Source organism: Bos indicus, chromosome 13 (assembly GCF_029378745.1).
Source record: "Bos indicus isolate NIAB-ARS_2022 breed Sahiwal x Tharparkar chromosome 13, NIAB-ARS_B.indTharparkar_mat_pri_1.0, whole genome shotgun sequence".
NCBI lineage: Eukaryota > Metazoa > Chordata > Mammalia > Artiodactyla > Bovidae > Bos > Bos indicus.
In genome coordinates, this window is record NC_091772.1 from 25,671,626 (window position 1) to 25,694,638 (window position 23,013).

Here is a 23,013-nt window from a genome sequence, read left to right on the forward strand (position 1 = left end):
GAATCAAGATTGCCGGGAGAAATATCAATCACCTCAGATATGCAGATGACACCACCCTTATGGCAGAAAGTGAAGAGGAACTCAAAAGCCTCTTGATGAAAGTGAAAGAGGAGAGTGAAAAAGTGGTTTAAAAGTCAACATTCAGAAAACTAAGATCATGGCATCCAGTTCCATCACTTCATGGCAAATAGATGGGGAAACAATGGAAACTATGAGAGACTTTATTTTGGGGGGCTCCAAAATCACTGCAGATGGTGACTGCAGTCATGAAATTAAAAGACACTTGCTCCTTGGAAGAACCAACCTACCCAGCATATTAAAAAGCAGAGACATTACTTTGCCAACAAAGGTCCATCTAGTCAAAGCTATGGTTTTTCCAATAGTCATGTATGGATGTAAGAGTTGGACTATAAAGAAAGCTGAGCAGCAAAGAATTGATGCTTTTGAACTGTGGTGTTGGAGAAGACTATTGAGAGTCCCTTGTACTGCAAAGAGATCCAATCTGTCAATCCTAAAGGAAATCAGTCCTGAATATTCATTGGAAGGACTGATGATAAAGCTGAAACTCCAATAATTTGGCCACCTAATGCAAAGAACTGACTCATTGGAAAAGACCCTGATGCTGGGAAAGATTGAAGGCAGGAAGAGAAGGGGATGAACAGAGGATGAGATGGTTGGATGGCATCACTGACTTGATGGACATGAGTTTGAGTAGGCTCTGGGAGTTGGTGGTGGGCAGGAAAGCCTGGCATGGTGCAGTCCATGGGGTCGAATGGAGTCAGACATGACTGAGCGACTGAACTGAACTGAACTGAATGCGTTAGCATCTAAATGACACACCCCAGTTCCCAGGCTGCCCATAAGAGGTCAAAAAGTAGGTGGTGGCCCAATTCCTGGAAATCCCTGCCCCTTCTCCAAAATAGTTGGAATAACCCTCCCACTCATTAGCCTATGAAATTACCCAGCTCATAAAAACTAACCACCCCATATTTCAGGGTCTCTTGCCTTCTGAGGTGGCCCATACTCTTTCTGTGGAGTGTGTTTCTCCCAGGGTTATTCTTGCCTTTTGAGATGAACTGCATTCTGTCTATGGAATGTGTAAAAGTGAAAGTTGATCATTCCTGTCCAACTCTTTGCAACCCCATGGACTGTAGCCTGCCAGGCTCCTCTGTCCATGGAGTTCTCCAGGCCAGAATCCTGGAGTGGGTAGCCATTCCCTTCTCCAGGGGATCTTCCCAGCCCAGGGATTTGACCCAGGTCTTCCACATTGCAGACAGATTCTTTACCATCGAAGCTACCAAGGAAGCCCAAGAACACTGGAGTGGGTAGCCTATCCCTTCTCTAGGGGATCTTCTTGACCCAGGAATCGAATAGGGGTGTCCTGCATTTTTTACCAGCTGAGCTACCAGGGAGGCTCATGGAATGTGTATCTTTCTAAGTAAATCTTACCTATCACTTTGTCTCTCACTGAATTCTCTCTTTGCTGAGACATCAAGAAACTGAGCTTCATTAAGTTCTGAGACCAAGTGTGCGATTTCAACTAAAAGGCTGTGGGTTCAAGTTCCCATCTGAGGTGTGCAGTTTCATAGTCAAGATTGTCTGTTCTCAAGTGTGGGTGAAGAATGTCGCCAGCCATATCAGCAAACAAAGGACATCTTGGTCATCAAGCCATCAACCACTGCGACCATCACAACAGTGCAGCCTGAGGGGGATTCAGGATGGAGAAAAACAGGATACTGGCTGACTGCAGCCTACCAGGCTCCTCCACCCATGGGATTCTCCAGGCAAGAGTACTGGAGTGGGTTGCCATTTCCTTCTCCATAGACAACTAAGGTGCATATCAAAAGAATGATTTCAATGAGCTCAGCCTCTTGTATCTTCCCATAGGAAAAGCACTAAATTTGTTAACTGAAGACATCTGGGTGTTCTTTATTTATTTATTTTTTTTTCGAGAGACAAAATTTAATATATGCACACGGTTTTATATATAATGCAGCATCACACCATGTAGGGCATTTACTCTTATTTTATACATTCAGATATGTTTGAAACACTTCTTAAGGCTACAAAACAGAACATAGAAAAATGTTCTGGGTTTTCTTTAATTAACAGTAATTCCTTGATGTTTCTACTACCTGGTTTTTGTTGCAAAAATATCTATATATCCTGGTTCTTCCCTTACCTCTTTGAAACAGTCCCTCAGATGTATATAAGAGGCTGACTCCTGGGCTTTCATCCTGGTCAGTCTGCTGAATAAAACATAATTCTCAACTTTTAGGCTGTGCATTTGTTTTCAGTCCATACAAGCATGGCAGGAGAGTGGGTAAAAGGCTCATGTTAGCAAGGGCGACAGACATCGCAGATGGACTAGAATCTCTTCCTTTTCACCCCCAACGAAATGCTGGCGCTGTGGAAGGCCCTGGAACTTGGAGGATGTGGGCAGAAAGGTCCAAGAAGATTCAAAGTTAAATTTCCAGTAACCCAGAGGCTTAGGGCTCAGAGGATATGTGACTTTTCAAAAATTACATATGTATTTCTTTTGTATCAGAACTTGTGGCTTGAGATCTACACCTACTACCTGGATTACCTGATTTAAGCCTCACAATAACTTACATGTGAAAGTCAAATTGCTCAGTCATGTCCAACTCTTTTCGACTCATGGACTGTAGCCTATCAGGCGGGTTGCCACTTCCTTCTCCAGGGGATCTTCCCCACCCAGGGATCGAACCCAGGTCTCCCGCACTGCAGGCAGACACTTTACCGTCTGAGCCACTAGGGAAGCCCCATTATTCTCCCTAGTTTACAGTAGTTAAACACAGAGGCTACGTAAGGAATGAGCTCATAAATGGAAATATTCTCATTCAAGCACCTCATTTTACCACTGAGGTAACAGAGGTTTTGGAAAGGCTAAGTGAGTCTTAAGTTCCAAACCCAAGCCTGAAGGAAACCTTGGCTACACCAGTGTGCACTGGAAGGCAGAGTCTGACCAGGGGGAAGTCCTCCAGGACTCATTTTTTAAAACCCTGAACACTGCTGTTGTTGCTTCTGCATTTGTAAGGCAGACACATGTGAAAGGCAGATTTCCTGGAGATTTTTTACTTTTGAAATATTAATTGCAGCCTAGGCTAATAGGCTAGAAGAAGCCTATCAGTCAGCAAGAAGGCTCTTGGTCTCACAGGGTTAACTTCTTCCCCAAACCCCTCCCCACCCACGAGAGGCAGCAAATCCAGTGAAGGAGAGGCAGAGGAACCTCTGAAAGGGCAGCTGCTGCTGCTGCCGCAGCAGGTAGGAAGCCCATGGGCATCCAGCCTAGGGAGCCAAGCCCACAAGGCCAGTCAGCTGCCAGGATCAATGGCGCTCTCCCAGGGCTCCAGGGTATCCTGCTTAGAGGTAGAAGTTCCCTCTCTATGGGCAATGTGTCACTGGTTTAAGAAAGAAACTACTACTTCTAAGAGCCAAAAAGCAGAGACATTACTTTGCCGATAAAAGTCTGTCTAGTCAAAGCTACGGAGAAGGCAATGGCAACCCACTCCAGTACTCTTGCCTGGAAAATCCCATGGATGGAGAAGCCTGGTAGGCTGCAGTCCATGGGGTGGTGAAGAGTCGGACACGACTAATGGACTTCACTTTCACTTTTCACTTTCAAGCACTGGAGAAGGAAATGGCCACCCACTCCAGTGTTCTTGCCTGGAGAATCCCAGGGACAAGGGAGCCTGGTGGGCTGCAGTCTCTGGGGTCGCACAGAGTCGGACACAACTGAAGCAACTTAGCAGTAGCAGCAGCAGTCAAAGCTATGGTTTTTCCAGCAGTCATGTATGGATGTGAGAGTTGGATCATAAAGAAAGCTGAGTGTCGAAGAATTGATGTTTTTGAACTGTGGTGTTAGAGAAGACTCTTGAGAGTCCCTAGGATTGCAAGGAGATCCAACCAGTCAAACCTAAAGGAAATCAGTCCTGAATATTCATTAGAAGGACTGATGCTGAAGCTGAAGCTCCACCTGATATGAAGAACTGACTCATTGGAAAAGATCCTGATGCTGGGAAAGATTGAAGGCAGGAAGAGAAGGGGATGAACAGAGGATGAGATGGTTGGATGGCATCACCGACTCAATGGGCATGAGTTTAAGCAATCTCTGGGAGTTGGTGATGGACAGGGAAGCCTGGTGTGCTGCAGTCCACAGGGTCGCCAAGAGTTGCACACAACTGAGTGACCGGAACTGAACTGAACTGTGTGCCTGGAAGTCTCTACCTGTGTTACTTGATTTAATTGTAGTGAGATTACTATGAGAAAGGAATCATTTTCATTTAACAGGGAAGAACTTAGAGATCCTGCCAAAGTCAGGAATCAGAAGGGTGAGGTTCAAAACCAGGTATTTTCCCATTCCCCCAACCACTGGCTTCTGTTTTTCTTCCCACAGTGCAACCCCTCATTTATTTCTAAATCACCCTCCCTTACTGCATTTTTTTTTCCAGTTGTAAAACGAGCCCAGAAAAGGACTGCTAAAATATCCCTCACCTTCCTTAAAACTGAGTGAACAAATGTGAAAGTATCTGGAATGAATAATATGTAAGATATATTGAAAGGATCCTTGCAGTAAAAAGATATGTGGCTTGCATTACCGAGGAGCCTCAGCTGAAGTCCCGACAGGTAGTGACAACATAAAGATCATTTTGATTCCAAGACTGGTACAGGAGAAGCAGGGAGAGGAGGAAGCGCACTGCACTTCCACGTGACTGTTTTTGGAGAATTAAAAAAAAAAAAAAGCTTTGGTGAGCTAATCTTGAACTTGAGGCACTGTTCCTTTGTTGTCCAGCTGCTGCCTTCGAATCCTGTGTTTGTGTTACCCACAATTGCCACGGAAGCGTTTCATTTCATTTATTTATTATTCATATCCCTCTAACTTCCAAAGATAAATGCAAAGCGGGGAAGTGAAGCTTTTTCATTTTCATGCACTAGATTTGTATCTCAGCCGCTTTGTTTTGCTGATATGTCAGTGTAAAAACCACGGAGCTCCTACAACCACCCGTGCAGAGGGCTGGGCGACGGCGATTACTCTAAAATTCAAATATTTGGATTCGATGCAGAGGTCCAGTGCCAAGGACATGCTGATCTGCGACTGAAGAGCTAAAACATGAAAGTCCCAATCTTCCTCTCCCCTGACTGTGTCGAAGGGACGCGCTGTGGATTTAATCTCTTTAATCTGCCTAGCTGCTTCCAAAGCCACAATTATTCTGAAACCAGGCAAGGGCCAGCAGGGCTGCTGGGTCCGCCCCTGAGTGCAAGGCGAGGCTGGGACCACAGATCCCCACGGACTCTTTGTTCTGTAGCAGAGGATTCTCTCAGTGGCCAGCTGAAGGACTTTTCTTTGTGTTGTGATTGACAGACATGAATTAAATATCACCCCACTGGGCTTTCTGATTGGTGAATGGCCATGGATTACAAGAATGTCTGGGGAAAATGGCATTTCATGATAGGGAGACAAGACCAGAAAGGCAGGGCTTTTCCACCTAATCCTGAACTTGACAACAGCAGAGACCTTGATTCTGGGCTGTGTGTGTGTGTGTGTGTGTGTGTGTGTGTGCGCGCGTGCGCGCACGCGTGTGTTAGCTTGATATGCCTTGTTCAGGTCTGGGAAGAATAGATCCTAGAATGGTCTAAGAGAACAGGATGAAGCCAAGGGAAGTAAAATAACTGGGGCGGGGGGAGAAAAAGACTGTTTTCTTTAAAAGACTGAAGTTTCTGGAGCTGTGCTTTAAGGATTCTATCCTTCAGTGGGTCTAGCATCGTCCTTGAGGCATTTTTTATTTCTCAGTTTTTCAGCAGGCAATTAGCGTTCCTTAGGGCAGCTGCGGGGACCTGCAGCGTCCACCCTGTTCCCAGCATACAATGCAACAGCCTTGGGCACAAACAGCTCTGCACACTCAAGCCTCCAGTTCTGGGCAAATAGAGATGGTGCAATCAGAAAGTCCTAAGTGTGGAGAGATGGAGGAAAAAAGAAAAGCATCCCAGAATCCTAGGTGATTCAGCATGTAGGTGGCCAACTAGGAAAAGAGGAAATGGGAACAAAAATGACCAAATGACAGAAGCTCACCTATCGTCTAGCCTAAGAGCTGGTGAGAGGGTTAGATGAGTGTCACTTTCAAAGAAAGGTGATTACGCTGGTTCAACTGACCCCCAGCGACAGAAAGCAGTGATTCCCAACAGAGGTCAGAAGCAGCATTCTTAGCCTTAAGTTTATGTTTTGTGAATGATGTTTTCTGATGCTTGGAATGCTATGGTATAACATATATTCCAGTGTGAACATACGCTGGACTCAGGTCTGCTATCAGTGGCAGACAACATTAGGGAGGAATCTTTTGCCCAGCTTTCTTATTTTTAAGATTCTTTTTTTTTAAAGCCTGTATTGAAGTTTTTACAACAGTGCTTCCGTTTAATGTTTAGTTTTCTGGCCATGAGGCATGTGGGATTTTGGCTCTCTGACCAGGGATCGAACCTGTACTCTCTTCACTGGAAGCAAAGTCTTAACCACTGGATCACCAGGGAAGTCTCCTGGCTTTCAATAAATATCAACATTTTGTAAAGTAATTATCCTCTAAAAAAAATTAATTAAAAAAAGAAAGAAAAATGCAAAAAAAAATCAAAATTGTTTTGCCACTGAGTTGGGCACAAAGATTCCTTTGGTAAGATGAGAAGGCAGAAGTATTCAAATGTTGGCCAGATATGGGGCAGTTAAATAGATTTTTTTTTTTTAAAGGGGCAAAGAGTTTGTTTGGCCTAGGAGTTGTTACTGTGTCTCGAAAGGTAGTCTTTGTTTACGGGGCACCTGTGACAGGCTTGTAACCCTCAACTGGGAAAACTCCTGGGCACCATAAAGGTGAGCAGATGAGAAGTGGAAGCTAATATCCAAGTGTCAGCAGAGCAGCCATGGACAAATCCAGAGCGGGGGTGGGGGGGGCTGTAGCAGATAAAGCACACGGGGCACAGAGCTTAAGAAATCAGGGAAAAGCTGAGAAAACACTTCCCAATCCTGGCGAGAAAATTTGGGCGATAGGTAGGGTCCATGGCACCAGAATCATGCTTAAGCCAAAGATTCATATTCCAGGCATCTCAGCCTGGGGGCTGTAATGTTTCCCGAAGAAGCAAAAGTGAATCTTGGCACGGCCAGAGTGAGGAGGCGGTGTGACCATATGGCTCCTCTACTGGGATGTGTTGAAGGTGGTTGTGAAGGGAAGAGAAATACAAGGCAGACGTTTTGAGAAAGCAGAACTCGAGCTAACCACCTACGCTCTCTGGCTACTGGAAATGGCATCCTTCTTTTGGGATAGAAGTTTGGGAGTTTTCATGTTCATGTACATTCTAATCAAAGTGAGCTCCTTATTTAGAGGTTGCACAATCTCAGTGGACTGTTTGCAACAGTGGCGAATAGATGCCTGGCTCTTCAGCTTTCAGTGCAACAGTGCCTGTGCCGGGAAGCCTTCCTAAGTTGGAAGAGCTCTACTCTGGGAGGAAATATGAGTAATAACAAAGATGCTTTTTTAATAGACTTGGTACATCCCCACCTCCTCCCACCATATTTTGTTGTTGTTGTTGTTGTTTTCTTCCTAAGGTATGCTGTGTTGTTAGGAAGATTTATGAGCTGTGTGTTCCTTTGGCTCCTTCGTGAATCCAAGCAGTTCGGTCCTAATGTCTTGGCTATGATGTCACGAAAGGGAATGGGATTATGAAGGCGTCAGAGGAGTGGACTGGCTGTGATGGAGGGTATGACTGCTAGGGCTGTCATTACAATATACTACAGTCTGGGTGGCTTAAGCAGCAGCAATTTAATTCTGTTAGGCTTAATAATTCTGAAGGCTCGAAGTCTAAGATCAAGGTGTCAAAGACAGCTCTCCCTGGCTTGTAGAGAGCCGTCTCCTCCCTTTGCCCTCCTGTGGGCTTCCCTTCGTGTCTGTGTCCTAATCTCCTCTTCTCATAAGGACACTACCCAGATCAGATGAAGCCCACCTTAGTGACCTCATTTGACCTTAGTTATCTCCTTAAGGATCTTCTCTCTAAATAGATTCTGAGGTACTGGGGGTATGGAGTCCAACCTATGAATTTGGGGGGAGGGGATACAATGCAGCCCATGGGATGCCCTTGTGGGCTCCCTGGATACCTGGGAGATATAATTGCTTTGGGGTCTATAATATTGTGGTGAAACAGTATTCGTACAAAAGCAGAATGCTGGATTTCCGTGGTGGTCCAAGGAAGAAGAATCCTGTTAATGCAGGGGACGTGGGCTCCATCCCTGATCCTGGAGGATCCCACATGCCTTGGGGCAACTAAGTTGCACTGCAACTCCTGAAGCCCTCGCAACCTTGAGCCTGTGCTCAACAAGAGAAACCACCGCAATGAGAAGCCTGTGCTCGGCATTTAAGAATAGCCCCCGCTCCCTGCAACTAAAGAGAGCCTGTGTGCAGCGACAAAGACCCTGCACAGCCCAAAATAAATAAATAAATAAATATTTTTTTAAAAGCAGAATGTTTACGGACCTGTGACCAGTGGATTTCCGCTCAATCACAGACTCATTATCATAACCCTATTATTATAACACACCATGTAATCATCCCATCAATATCAATAATTAGTGAATAACTCTTCTTTCCTGAAAAGACTCACCCTTCCTCGTAAGGATTCGACAGCTGAGAGGTGAGCCAACGTCTCAGGTTATCTGTTGATGGCCTCCTATTGAGTGAATTGTGGGCAGTCTCTAGTGAACTGTAAAGCATCATAAATAAATAATCATAAACTGTAAAGCATCACGTTAAACAACTTTTGTCAACATAAATTAAGAGACTGCTCTTTACGACACTATCACTTCAGTTTCTTCAAGTCTGTTGGCTTGTCTCCTGAGTAGGTAACTCTGAGAAGGGTTCCTCTCCAGAAAATAGAGGGTGGGATGCTGGGCAAAGAGCCTCCTTCAAAATGAGTTTCTGTGGAAAATGCTAGATTGGCAGGGGTGGGGCAGAGACCCTTCACTTCAGGCTCAGGCCAGACCAAAGCCAAGCATGCTCTTGGTTAACTGATGGGCTGTTCCAGGCAGGTTTGTGGGCAGATGAGATCCCCACATGGCAAGAGAGTCTAGCCCTAGAAGATTCCAGCATGAGTTAGTTGGCTGTGGTCCCAGAAGACAAGTCCCTGCTCTGGGAACACACTGGTTAACTGGTTACTGTTAGAGCAGCCCTGAGGCAGCCCTGCATCGGGACTACCTCTAAGGTAACACAGGCCTTAGAACGAAGAGCAAAGCCGTGGCTCAGAGTCGGGAAAAAGGATGAAGAATTGAATGCTATAATATCTAAGGCCCAAGAAGATGCAGACACTTTTTTTATTGTAGTAAAATACACATAACATGAAGCTTACCATTTGGGGACTTCCCTGGTAGTCCAGTGGTTAGGAATCTGCCTGCCAATGCAGGGGACATGGGTTCGATCCCTAGTCTAGAAAGATCCCACAGGCCATGGAGCAACTAAGCCCGTGTGTGACAACTATTGAGCCCAGGCTCCAAACAAGAGAAGCCACCAGAACGAGAAGCCCAAGTAGAGCAACTAGAGAAAGCCCATGCACAGCAATGAAGATCCATGCACAACAATGAAGATCCAGCACAGCCAAAATTAATAAATAAATAAAATAAGTTACCAAAACAACCTTACCGTCTTAATCATTTTAAGTGTCCAGTTTAGCAGCATCACATAAAGCTATGTTATTGTATAACCATCGCCACCATCCACCTCCAGAACCCTTTTCATCCAGCAAAACTGACACTCTGCACCCACTGAACACCAACTTCCCATTCCCACCTTGCTCCACTGCCTGCCAACCATTCTGCTTTCTGTTTCAATGAACTGACTGCTGGGGGGCACCTCATATAGGTGGAATCATACAGTATTCGTTCTTTTGTAACTGGCTCATTTCACTAAGCATAATATATTCAAGGCTCACCCATGTTTTAGCATGTGTCAGAATTACTTCCCTTTTTAATTTAAAATTTTTTTCTATCATTTATTTTTAGTTTACTTTTTGGCATTGTGGGATCTTAGTTCCACAACCAGGGATGGAACTCATGCCCCTTATAGTGGAAGCATGGAGTCTTAACCACTGGACCACCAGGGAAGTCCTTATTTTCTTTTTTAAGGCTGAAAAATATTCCGCACTTTGCTTATTCCTCCATTCACTGATGGACACTTGGGTCGCTTCTGCATTTTGGCCACTGTGAATAATGCTCCAATGAACATGGTTGGACAAGTTATCTACTCGAGTTCCTGCTTTCAATATTTTTGGACATTTACCTAGGGATGAGTTCACTGGAAAGGCTCATTCTCAAACCCAGGCCTCTCAGACTATTTTCTAGCCTAGGAGGAAACAATAAGAGTAAAAAGGGAATTATGGCTTTCCCTGGGTATATGCTCAGGAGTGGGATTTCTGGGTTACATGGTAGTTCTATTTTTAGTTTTTTTAAGACAACAAGGAGTTGGGGCGGGGTAGCGGGGAGCTTCCCTGGCAGCCCAGTGGTTAAGACTTTGCCTTCCAATGCAGGGATGCAAGTTCTATCCCTGGTTGAGGAGCTAAAATTCCATATGCCTCCTGTGGACAAAAAGCAAAACATAAAATAGAAACAATACTGTAACAAATTCAATAAAGACTTAAAAAAAAAAGAGTAGCACTGAAACATAAATATTACCATATGTAAAACAGTCAGTGGGAATTTGCTGTATGATCCAGGGAACTCAAAGGAGATGGGAAGGGCAACCCATTCCAGTATTCTTGCCTGGAGAATTCCATGGACTGAGCAGCCTGGCAAGCTACAGTCCATGGGGTTGCAAAGAGTCAGACATGACTGAGTGACTAACATTTTCACTTTCCAGGGAGCTCAAACCTTGTGCTCTGTGACAACCTAGAGGAGTTGGATGGGGTGGGAGGTGGAAGGGAAGTTCAAGGGGGAGGGGACATATGTATACCTATGGCTGATTAATGTTGATATATGGCAGAAACCAATACAGTATTGTAAAGCCATTATCCTCCAAATAAAAAAACCCAAATTTAAAAAAAAGATAGCAAGGGGGAAAATGGGTGGTGGGACGAATTGGGATATTGGGGTCGACACATATATACTACTGTGTATAAAACAGATAACTAGTGAGAACCTACTGTATACCACAGGGGATGCTACTCAATGCTCTATAGTGACCTAAGTAGGAAGGAAATACAAAAAAGAGGGAATCTATGTAAATCTACGGCTGATTCACTTTGCTGTACAGTAGAAACTAACACAACATTGTAAAGCAGCTATGCTCTAATAAGGGCTTCCCGGGTGGCTCAGTGGTAAAGAATCCACCTGCAGGAGACACAGGAAATGCGGGTTCGACACCTGGGTGGGGAAGATCCACTGGAGGAGGGCATGGCAACCCACTCCAGTGTTCTTGCCTGGAGAATCCCATGGACAGAGGAGCCTAGTGGGCTACAATCCATGAGTCGCAACGAGTAGGACACATCTGAGCACAAGCACAATATACTCCAATAAAAACTTTAAAAACAGAAAATGAATAACAAGGACTCCCTACCGAGGACTGAACTGAGCTGGTACCTGGAAGAGACCACAAGGCAAAGTGTGATCAAGGAACCTGGGCAATGAGAACTCTGCCCTCAGCTTCCTGAGATACATTTTTATCAGGAAAGATTTTTGTTTCTAGATTATATATCTCCTTTGGATGCCCTAGTTCCGTATCTGTCCTATTCCACCATTTCTTACACTTTCTACATTGGAGGTTATTTATACATGTGTCTTAAGTTTCCTACTAAACTGTATGCTTCCAGAGGGCAACTATGTGGCATTCATTCTTGAAATCCCAACAGCATCTAGTATAATCTCTGAAGCCAAACTTTTGGTTATTAAATATTTACTAGAGAGATCCAGATATTAAACATGAGAGAAACAGACCTACTTACTCATTTCCTGGAATTCTTCAAGGAAAGCACCATGCTCATGTCAGCTTAGATGTTATTAATAGCAGTTGAGTAACCAGAGGAAGTAATAATATTGCTGTGGGAAAATTAGGCCACATCTGAAACATCTTGTGCGACTCCAGACCTGATTTAAGTAGCCTCTATCCTAGGTATTGAGAATAATCAAGAGCAGGAGAAGAATATCTGGAAACGGTCAGATAAAAACAGTTGAATGAATTGACTGTTTTAACTTGGAGACAACAAGACTAAAGAGACAGACATAATAAATGCTTGCAAATATTTGAAAGGCTTTCTTGCAGACGAAGAAGTCAATTTAGTTTTGCTCCAGAGGAGGACCTGGAACCAAAGGGTTTGAGAGCAAAGAGACAAGATTCAATTTAACAGAGAACTGCTCAGCTTTTAAATTTGAGCTCGCCTGCAATGGAATAGACTGCTTGATAAGATTAGCTCCCTGTCCATGAAGAGGCAGTCAGGAAATCAGTAGAAAGGAAGATACAGATGCCATCCTGCAGATTCTTGTTTTGACCATCATAGTTTTTATTTCCAAGCCTTTAATAATTTCCATTTTAAAAAAGTGCTGTTGGTTTCAGGGATGTTATATCCTGTTCTCTCTCACAAGATTACCCTCAGAAGAAGGTCCCTGTCCTCAGAAGAGGACACTCTTCTAGTGGTACTTTCACTTTTTGAGTTTGGTACGATGATTCAGGGTACTGCAGGATTGCTTTGTTTTCAAATGATTGACCTTTCTTAGCTGGAAGCTCATCATTGTAGCTGGAATCTCCTTGGATCCTGTCTATGAATGGTTTCTTTTATAATTTTTTACTTTTTGGCTGCACCATTGGGCATGTGGGATCTTAAGTTTCCCAACCAGGGATTGAACCCTCTTCCCCTGCAGTGGAAGTGCAAAGTCTTGACCACTGGGCCACCAGGGGAGTCCCCCATGAATGCTTTCTTGCTTCCAACTATTCTCTAGCAGAAATGGGACACACTGTGCCAGTAGTCAATGTTCTAGGCGTAGAGATTCCCCATTCTGGATGTTTCCAAAGCATTCTTCCAAAGCTCTCATTCATTGTTCCTGCCTACAGGCAGGGAGGGGGTCAGGGCTGATCCCCTCTGACCACTCCTACTCTATTTCGGTAACCAGTTACCTCTCCATCAGCCTCTGGGCTCCCCTCTTGCTTCTCATAACTGCCACCTCCAAGCTTGGTGTTGGAGGCTTGGAGAATTCCCCAGTGACTTCTTCCTTCTACAATAGACTTTTGCTTTTTTTTAAAACATCTTCCTCTATCATTCCAATCCTGCCTGCCTTCTCTTGTTTAGGAATTCCTTATTTCTAGTCCACCAAGAATATCTCGTCTTATTTTTCCGTTATATTGTGGGTTTGTTATTTTAAACATGTCATCTCCTTTCTGTCATTTTTAGAAATCTGTGCTCAGCTTACCATCTTAATTTACTCTCCTGTCCCTTCCAATTCTAAATGTTGTAATTTTATAAATGCAAAAGGGAAAGTAAACAAAAAACACAATCTATATAAAAAGAACTCATTTAAAAACTGTTTTTTCCTAACTATACCAATAATAGCACATAGATGAAATTCCAGATCATTCACAATACCAGTATCAACACCGTAATACCCATCCATCACTGTGAACATTCTGGAATATATGTAATATATACATATATACACACACACATCAGATCAGATCAGATCAGATCAGTCGCTCAGTCGTGTCCGACTCTTTGCGACCCCATGAATCGCAGCACGCCAGGCCTCCCTGTCCATCACCAACTCCCGGAGTTCACTCAGACTCACGTCCATCGAGTCAGTCATGCCATCCAGCCATCTCATCCTCTGTCGTCCCCTTCTCCTCCTGCCCCCAATCCCTCCCAGCATCAGGGTCTTTTCCAATGAGTCAACTCTTCGCATGAGGTGGCCAAAGTGCTGGAGTTTCAGCTTTAGCATCATTCCTTCCAAAGAAATCCCAGGGCTGATCTCCTTCAGAATGGACTGGTTGGATCTCCTTGCAGTCCAAGGGACTCTCAAGAGTCTTCTCCAACACCACAGTTCAAAAGCATCAATTCTTCGGCGATCAGCCTTCTTCACAGTCCAACTCTCACATCCATACATGACCACAGGAAAAACCATAGCCTTGACTAGACGAACCCTTTGTTGGCAAAGTAATGTCTCTGCTTTTGAATATGCTATCTAGGTTGGTCATAACCTTCCTTCCAAGGAGTAAGCGTCTTTTAATTTCATGGCTGCAGTCACCATCTGTAGTGATTTTGGAGCCCCCAAAAATAAAGTCTGACACTGTTTCCACTGTTTCCCCATCTATTTCCCATGAAGTGGTGGGACCGGATGCCATGATCTTCGTTTTCTGAATGTTGAGCTTTAAGCCAACTTTTTCACTCTCCACTTTTACTTTCATCAAGAGGCTTTTGAGTCCCTCTTCACTTTCTGCCATAAGGGTGGTGTCATCTGCATATCTGAGGTTATTGATATGTATCCCGGCAATCTTGATTCGAGCTTGTGTTTCTTCCAGTCCAACGTTTCTCATGATGTACTCTGCATGTAAGTTAAATAAACAGGGTGACAATATACAGCCTTGACGAACTCCTTTTCCTATTTGGAACCAGTCTGTTGTTCCATGTCCAGTTCTAACTGTTGCTTCCTGACCTGCATACAAATTTCTCAAGAGGCAGATCAGGTGTTCTGGTATTCCCATCTCTTTCAGAATTTTCCAGTTTATTGTGATCCACACAGTCAAATGCTTTGGCATAGTCAATAAAGCAGAAATAGCTTATTATAAATATATATGCATATGTATACATATACAAGATGCTACTTTTATACATAGATATATTTAAGTGGAATAAGAATAAACCCTCCAAATTACTTTAACTATCTCTTGAAATCCCTCATAGACTGTTATTATTTCAGTAATTAAGCCAAGTATAGACTGCAGGTTACTTTTTCTTGTCTTCGAACTCTTTTTGATTTTTCTAATTTTTGTGCATTTTGTCTTGTAAGTGTTAGTCTTTCGCTTCATTCATTTTACTCTGTGTAGCAACCCCTGCAGAGATTAAGAACACAAAAACATGGCACTTGCCACTCTAGATGTCTGGGATGACACATCCGCACTGCCTTTTAAGGAATTATCCTTAATTTCAACTTTTAGTAAAAGAACTTATGAGGACAATCTCTTATACTGAGTGAAATAAGGCAGAAAAGGAGAAATATTGTATGATATCCCTTATACATGGAATCTAAAAAGAAGTGATACAAATGAACTTACTTACAAAGCAGAAACAGACTCACAGACTTAGAAAAGGAACTTGTGGTTGCCAGGGAGAAGGACGAGGGGAAGGGATAGTTAGGGAGTTTGGGATGGACATGTACACACTGCTATATTTAAAATGGATAACCAGCAAGGACCGACTGTCTAGCACAGGGAACCCTGTCTAGTGTTATGTGCAGCCTGGATGGGAGGGGAGCTAGAGAGAGAATGGACACAGGTATAGGTGTGGCTGAGTCCCTTCGCTGTTCACCTGAAACCATCACAACATTGCTAATCAGCTATGTCCCAATACAACGTAAAAACTAAACAAAATTTTTAATAATAAAATTACTAAAACAAAAAAATTTATGAACCCAGTTTTAGAAATCTAACGGCAGTTCCCATTTTTCCTAATTTATAATGCAACTTATATCTGAGTTATATCTTCCTATTTATGTTTTTAAGTAAATCAATATTTGGAGTTTGTTATTATGATTATGTAAATGTGGTTCTTTTTTGGCTGAGCTAAGTAGAATCGCATCATTATGTTCCCCTTCTTATTCAAATGTTTAAAATGTTCCTGGAGTTATTGACTATTTTCTTAATTCTTACGATCGTGAACTCTAACTACTCCATTAGGTCTGTAATATGCCTCTAGATTATATTTTCCAAACAATCCAGTACTGTCGTTGTGGTTTAAGTTCAGATCTTTTCCCTGGAGCCTTCCCACCTTCCTATTCCTACCCAGGTCACTTCTTTCTAGGTCTGTCCAGCTGTCATCCTCTGTTGGATCCTCTGGTTCCTATAATTTCTGTTTCTTGGTTTTCTCCCTTGTTTTTCTGAAAAACAGAATTTAATATTTTTTTGAGAAAGAACATACAAAAGGCAAAACACTTGAGGATTTCAAGATCTAAAAAGACCCTGATCATTTGGATAGGGCATAGTACTTCTTGACAAGAAAAAAAAAAAAAATCCCTATTTTTTTAAGGTAATGACCCCTTGTTTCTACTATCCTTATGAAGAAATTCAATGTAATTTTGATTCCTGATACTTGTTATGTGAATGCTTTTATTTTTCCTCTCTAGACATTTTAAGGAATTTCTCTTGGTTTTTGATGTTCAGAAAATTCTCAGGGATGATTCTGGTCTGGCTCCTTTGTGGGAGGTGCTGTGCTGTGTGCTTAGTAACTCAGTCGTGTCTGACTCTTTGCGACCCCATGGATTGTAACCCATCAGGCTCCTCTGTCCATGGAATTTTTCAGGAAAGAATATTGGAGTGGCTTGCCATTTTCTTTTCCAGGAGATCTTCCCAACCTGGGGGTTGAACCTGTGTCTCCTGTGTTGGCAAGTGAATTCTTTTACCACTGAGTCACCTGCGAAGCCCTAGGCCTTTTAAATCAAGAGACTCAGATTGAAGATAATTTCTTGTTTCGTGTGTGTGTGTGTGTGTGTGTGTGTGTGTGTATGGGGGGTAGATAGTCTGTCTGGTTACAGAGAAAAGCAGAGCGGCCGCGCTGTGTACGCAGTCTTTCATCCATGTTTTCAGTTCCTTGCCTCACCAACCTTCCACAATACTCGATAACCTCAAGACCAGGATTTCTAGGGCTCCTGGGGGCAAACCGATGCTCTGTTCTTTGTCGTTTACTCTTGCAGGTAGGTGTTTAGGTGGCTGGGTCTCCATTCTGCATCACATTTTACCCATTTTTTTTTTAAATCTAAAGAGATGTTACATGATCCATTTGGTCTTTTGCACCGTTGACATATTTATTCCTGACATTCTAGAACTGACATTTTATTAGGTGTATAGGCTTGTGTTAAACTCACTATATTTCACCAGAAGTCTAAAGAGCTTTTAGAGTGGGTCTTTGAAATAAAAATGGCCATAGTTTGCTATGGAAGGAGTTATTGAGAAAACATTTCCGAACAGAGCAAAGAATTAGGAATATCCTGTCTCTTTTCTTTAGTAAACATAACTCCTTGCCTGCCAGCAGCAAGTGATATAAATGACAGCAATCAAGTCCAGCCTTTCCCTCTTGCCTGAAGTCTTACCCACTGCTATCTTCACCAGTGCCTACTTGCTTGCTAACAATGAAATCATCTACTATTTTACATACTTTGATCAATGAGTACGGAGCCAGGAGTCACACTGAGTGTCAGTCTGCAAATCTGACCTAAACAGATTATTAGGATAGTTAACTGTAGAGACCAGATGTTACTTCATCTTAAGGGCACTAGATTCTGAATTCTTTTCTTTTCTTTCTTTCTTTACAATTTAAACAAAAGCAAGAAAGATGGCTTCCCAGGTGGCTCAGTGGTAAAGAATCTGCCTCCCAATGCAAGAGATGCAGTAGAGGCAGGTTTGATCCCTGAGTCGGGAAGATCCTCTGGAGAAAGAAATGGCAAGCTGCTCCAGTATTCTTGCCTGGGAAATCCCATGGACAGAGGAGACAGATGGGCTACAGTCCATGGGATCACAAAGAGTCGGACACGAGTGAGCACAAGAAGATGCTGATATCATGACGCTAAGACAGCTGTGCTGTATTACTGATGCGGCATTAGGGAAACCCTTATAATTCAGAGAAAAATCAACCCTCCATATCCTCAGGTTCTGCATCCGTGGATTCAACCAACCGTGGATGAAAAATGCTTTGAAAAAATTTCCAATAGCAAATATTTGCCACATACTGGCAACTATTTACATAGCATTTGCATTGTATTTACAACTATTTACATTGTATTATATATTGCAAGAAACCTAGAGATGATACCTAAGATGTATGGCATGATGAGTGCAGGTTATATGCAAACACTAAGCAATTGTATATGAGGGACTTGAGCATCTCCAAATTTTGGTATCTGCAGAGGCAGGGGTTGGGGGGTATGTTGTCCTGGAACCAATTCCCGTGGATACTGAAGGACAACTGTAGTATATCTCTTGTAGACTTGTTAGGTACCTACATTGGGGCCAAACCTCAGCGGTTTGAATCCTGGTTCTACTCCTGTGACTTTGGGCAAGATACTCATGTCTCAGTTTCCTCATCTATGAAATGCTGAAATGGGGATACATTGAAATGAGGGTACAATAGTAACCAGATCATAGGGTCATTGTGGGAATAAAATTAAAATAATATCTCATGCGTTGTAAGTACTATATAATTGTTGGTTATGATGATGGCTGTTACTTCACATGGCAAGATGTTGGGACTGTTACTTTGGTTTTAAAGAAATTCAGTAGTGTGTGTGCCCAGGCACTAAATTGTGTCTGACTCTTTCCAACCCCATGGGCTGTAGCCCTCCAGGCTCCTCTGCCCATGGGATTTCCCAGGCAGGAATACTGGAGTGGGTTGCCATTTCCTCCTCCAGGGGATCTTCCCCACTCAGAGATCAAACCCATGTCTCTTGTGTCACCTGCATTGGCAGGTGGGTTCTTTATCACTGAGCCACCAAGTAATTACTATATAATTTGCAGCTATGATTATGGCTTGTTGTTATTACAAACAGAAAGACGTTGGGATTGTTACTTTGGTTTTAAAGAGACTCAGCAGAGGAAAAACAAAACTGAACAGTCTGGAGTTACAGCTGTTGGTCAAACACAAGATGTGGAACTGATTCCTTAGCAACCAAGCCTCAAATGACAAATGAGAGACTCATATTTGAAGACCCCACCTTGTTCCTTTTCCATGTAAATTGTTGTCAATATTTCCAAGGCGAAAGTTCGAGTTGGCCTGATGAAGCTAGTATTCCACACGTGAATAGAAAGGGTCCAGGGGACTCCTTGGGTGCCCACGTGACATCCTTAGGTTTCCTTTTTCCTTCTCTTCAGGAAATCCCCTTCCTTATCTGATTCTATAAATAGATGCAACATGTTCATGACCAGCTCCAGGTCTGGACGAGGAGTTTTCATGAGAAATGAGTTTTCGCTGTGGCTTCTCTGCAGCCCTGAGCCCTTGCTCAAGGCTGGGGCTGGCGGGCAGGATGACCTGCACATGGCAGCCAGAGACCAGCGTACGGAACAGGGGACCTCCCCTTGACTCCTCTCCCTACGGAGGACTGCAATGGGCTGGAGAGTACCCAGGAGCAAGAGTCTGTCAGATCCAAGTTCCAACTTTACCCCGATTCAATTTCTCACAGCTTTATAAACTTTGGTTTCTTCATCTGTAAAGTAAACACTTCTCAGTGTTGTAAAGCAGAGCAGATGAGTACATTAGGACATACAAAATTGTTTTGCCAATCACAGAAGTCCTATACTCCCATTCTTCCCTCCTTCTTCAGCTACCCATGATTATTAGTCCAAAACCCCCTCTCCCAGATTCCCCTCGCCAGGCAGGCTCTGAGTGACACCAGGATGTGCGAGGCCCTGGCGATGATCCTGTAGGACCAGGGTCCCCCACCTCCGGGATCTGATGCCTGCTGATCTGAGGTGGAGCTGATGTAATAATAACAGAAATAAAGTGCACAGTAAGTGTAATGCTGTGGATGAGATGGTTGCATGGCATCACTGACTCAAGGGACATGAGTCTGAAGCAAGCTCCGGGAGTTGGTTGATGGACAGGGAAGGCTGGCGTCCTGCAGTACATGGGGTCGCAAAGAGTCGGACACAACTGAGCAACGGAACTGAACTGAACTGAATGAAATGTGATGCACCTGAATCATCCTGAAACCATCCCACTGCCCTGGTCCATGGAAAACTTATCTTCTGCACAACTGGTGCCTGGTGCCAAAAAGGTTGGGGACTGCTGGCATAGAGTCAAAGAATCGCCTTGTCAAGGCTCAGTGGGGTTGAGGGTGTCACCTGTCCATGAGGGGCAGAGTCTGGGGGCTTCTAGGAACGTGAACACACCCATGCTGACTTGTTTTCAGGAACCTGAATGCTTTCCCAGCCCAGAACCATTACAGTGCAAGGTTTTCTCAGCTTCTTGGGAAAAAACCAAACGGAGCTCAAGAGTGGATACAGCAAGTTCTCTTCAGAACACATTCTTGGCCAGGCTCAGCTACTTACTGATTCTGAATCTCTGGTGATTTGCTAGAAGTACGGCTTCAATCTTACAGCATGAAATCTTTCCTAGAGCACAAAGATTCTCTTCCTGCCCGCCCCCTCTATTTTGTGCAGAGAGGATGGAGACTTTGGCATTAGTAAGATACTTGGCACACCTCTATGACTTCTCATTCAGAGAACTTCAGACACTCCGAAAATAAAACTAAGCTCAGCTTAGTGCCCTTCCATTACGGTCATGGTTATTTTCCAGGCAGGATCTCTCTACTTCTAGTTGATTATCAACAAATGCCCCTCTCTTTCTCCTTTTGTGTAAGATTTGGGAGGGATGCCTTAACAGGCTAACTTCTGTTTTTCTTTACTATTTTGTATTGATTTGACCTACACTAACACCATTTCCCCTTAATTAGATCGGGTCATCGCCCATAATGGAAAAGTCCCAGTTTGTGTAAAGGCAAACCCTCATAGCTTGGAGGGCACTTTGGGTTGTACTCAGATGCCATCTTTATACCCTCCATCTCAGTATCTTCTATTTCCAAGCTGCTTCTCATCACGTAACGATGGACAGGTCTAGTGGAAGTTTTGGAGAAATTCTGTCAGACCTCAAGTCTGCCCAGGCCACAAGTATCTATAAGGCCAAAAGAGGGCTGTGTTGAGTGAAAAGCAGTACTTTTGTCTGGGACTCTTGGAAGTTCATACCAATGTTTTTGAGGGGGACCTGGATGGTATTTCACATGGGTTTGCAAACAAGTCTTTCCTGTATTGGCCATCTGTGACATCGCCCATGAAGTTGCAGCAAAGCCCCTCAACCTCAGTTGAGCAGAAGACCTGATACTTGGTTGAGGGCGCTCCCATTAGCTGCCACTGACACAAGGCAGCCGCTGAAGGCATTGCTGCTCTGGGGAAGCAGCGCCTGATGTTGGGGTGAGTCTGCCCAGTCAGGGCCGTCACTGTGGGCCTGCCAATGGGGCTGCTGCCCACAGGCGATGTTGCCCTAGAACTGCTTCCAGGGTGGGTTCTCCCACACCCATGGGGCAGCCACCACCAAAATCGGGCTACAGAGGCTGGTATGCAGGCTGTTCCCAGGGCTCACTGAATCCATGATGCCCTGGACCGACCTCACTAAAGCAGGTACAGACCTTTCTCCTATTTTCAGGCCACACGCTCACACTTCAGGCCAAACTAGTGCTGCTTTACATGCCTTAAGTCTGTTTTTTTACATTTTTGCCTGCGCTAGGTCTTTGTTGCTATGAGCAGGCTTTCCTTAGCTGCAGCAAGCGGGGGACTAATCTTCAGTTGCGGCGCGTGGCCTTCTCATTGGGGTGGCTTCTCTTGTTGCAGAGCACCAGCTCTAGAGCACAGTCTTCTGCAGTTGTGGTGCAGGGGCTAAGCCACCCCATGGAATGTGGGATCTTCCCAGACCAGGGATTGAACCTGTCTCTCCTGCTTTGGCAGGTGGATTCTCAACAACTGGACCACCAGGGAAGTCCATGTTCCTGAAATCTCACAGAGAGTTTTTCGAGGTAACAGGCTGCAGTCCGTGGGGTCGCTAAGAGTCAGACACGACTGAGCAACTTCACTTTCACTTTTCACTTTCATGCATTGGAGAAGGAAATGGCAACCCACTCCAGTGTTCTTGCCTGGAGAATCCCAGGGACGGGGGAGCCTGGTGGGCTGCCGTCTATGGGGTACAGAGTTGGACACGACTGAAGCGACTTAGCAGCAGCAGCAGCTGCTGCACTTCCAAATTTTACTTGCCTCCTCCCCTCACCTGCTGAGAAGCCGCCGTTTGCTCACAGGGGATGGACTGGCGGGAACTCCTGGGTCCTGGGCACCATGCTGTTTGCTCCTCTCACACTGAGCATGATGCTGAAGCAACCTGGTGAGCACTTTCCTAGGGGTGCTTCACTCCCTTGGACCATAAATCTATCTCCAATCTTCCTCCCAAATTTCAACCAGAAGCACAGTTTGTAAACCTACTTTGTTGCAGAGAAGCCTAACAGTGTGACTAATCAAAGACTTTCAAGGATAAAAGTACATTTCATTAGGACAAAATTATATGGCAGATGGAAAAAATTAAAATAAAGGACATACAATCTCCAGATATTACATAAGAATTTTCATGTATTTTTTTTTGTAACAGATGAAAATGAGTATCAAGTTGTCTACATGTTTAGATTCCATCAGACACATTTCAAAGTGATGTGTACTCTTCCTTTAAAACATTAACATTTGCAATCTGCTGGAAATTACACCCTTGGCAACCATGGATACTTACATGGAAAAACTGTGGAAGTTATCTTTAAAACAGGTGAGGGAGTGCAGAGCTTTTCAAAATTCTTTGGAAAGAAAGGTGAGCTGTGAGCAAAAATGTTTGAAGACCTCCACTTTAGAGTGTGGTTCTTTTTTTTTTTTTTGGCCGCACCACACGTGGGATCTTAATTCCTCGACCAGGAATTGTGTTCCTCTGCATTGGAAGCCGGGAGTTTTAACCGCCGGACCACCAAGGAAGTCCCAAGTGTTTTGCAAAGATGCTCTCAACAAGTGACTCATTCCTATGAATTTTGTTTCACAGATTTCTTTTCATTGAAGGTTTTTATATTGTGTTTGTTCAAATCTGTTTTTCACTGGAAACCCTGAAGAACAATAACTGCATGGAAGAGTTAATGTTAGTTTGGTGCATCCTCCATCCTGAAGGGGCTGATCCATCTACTGCTATTAGACACTGGTCTTAAGCAAGTAGACC

General features: G+C 43.9%; 1 protein-coding gene across 1 annotated transcript in view; it reads right to left on the bottom strand.

Moving 5' to 3' along the window:
- Positions 1 to 8,655: 8,655 nt before the first annotated feature.
- Positions 8,656 to 23,013, bottom strand: part of PRTFDC1 (phosphoribosyl transferase domain containing 1) — a 130,730-nt gene continuing 116,372 nt past the window's right edge. The window contains exons 12-14 of the mRNA XM_070800832.1: positions 14,969 to 16,114; positions 11,980 to 12,180; positions 8,656 to 10,617 (exon numbers count right to left, since the gene is read on the bottom strand). The gene's annotated coding sequence lies outside the window, so the exon portion shown is untranslated. The remainder of the gene's footprint in view (positions 10,618 to 11,979; positions 12,181 to 14,968; positions 16,115 to 23,013) is intronic.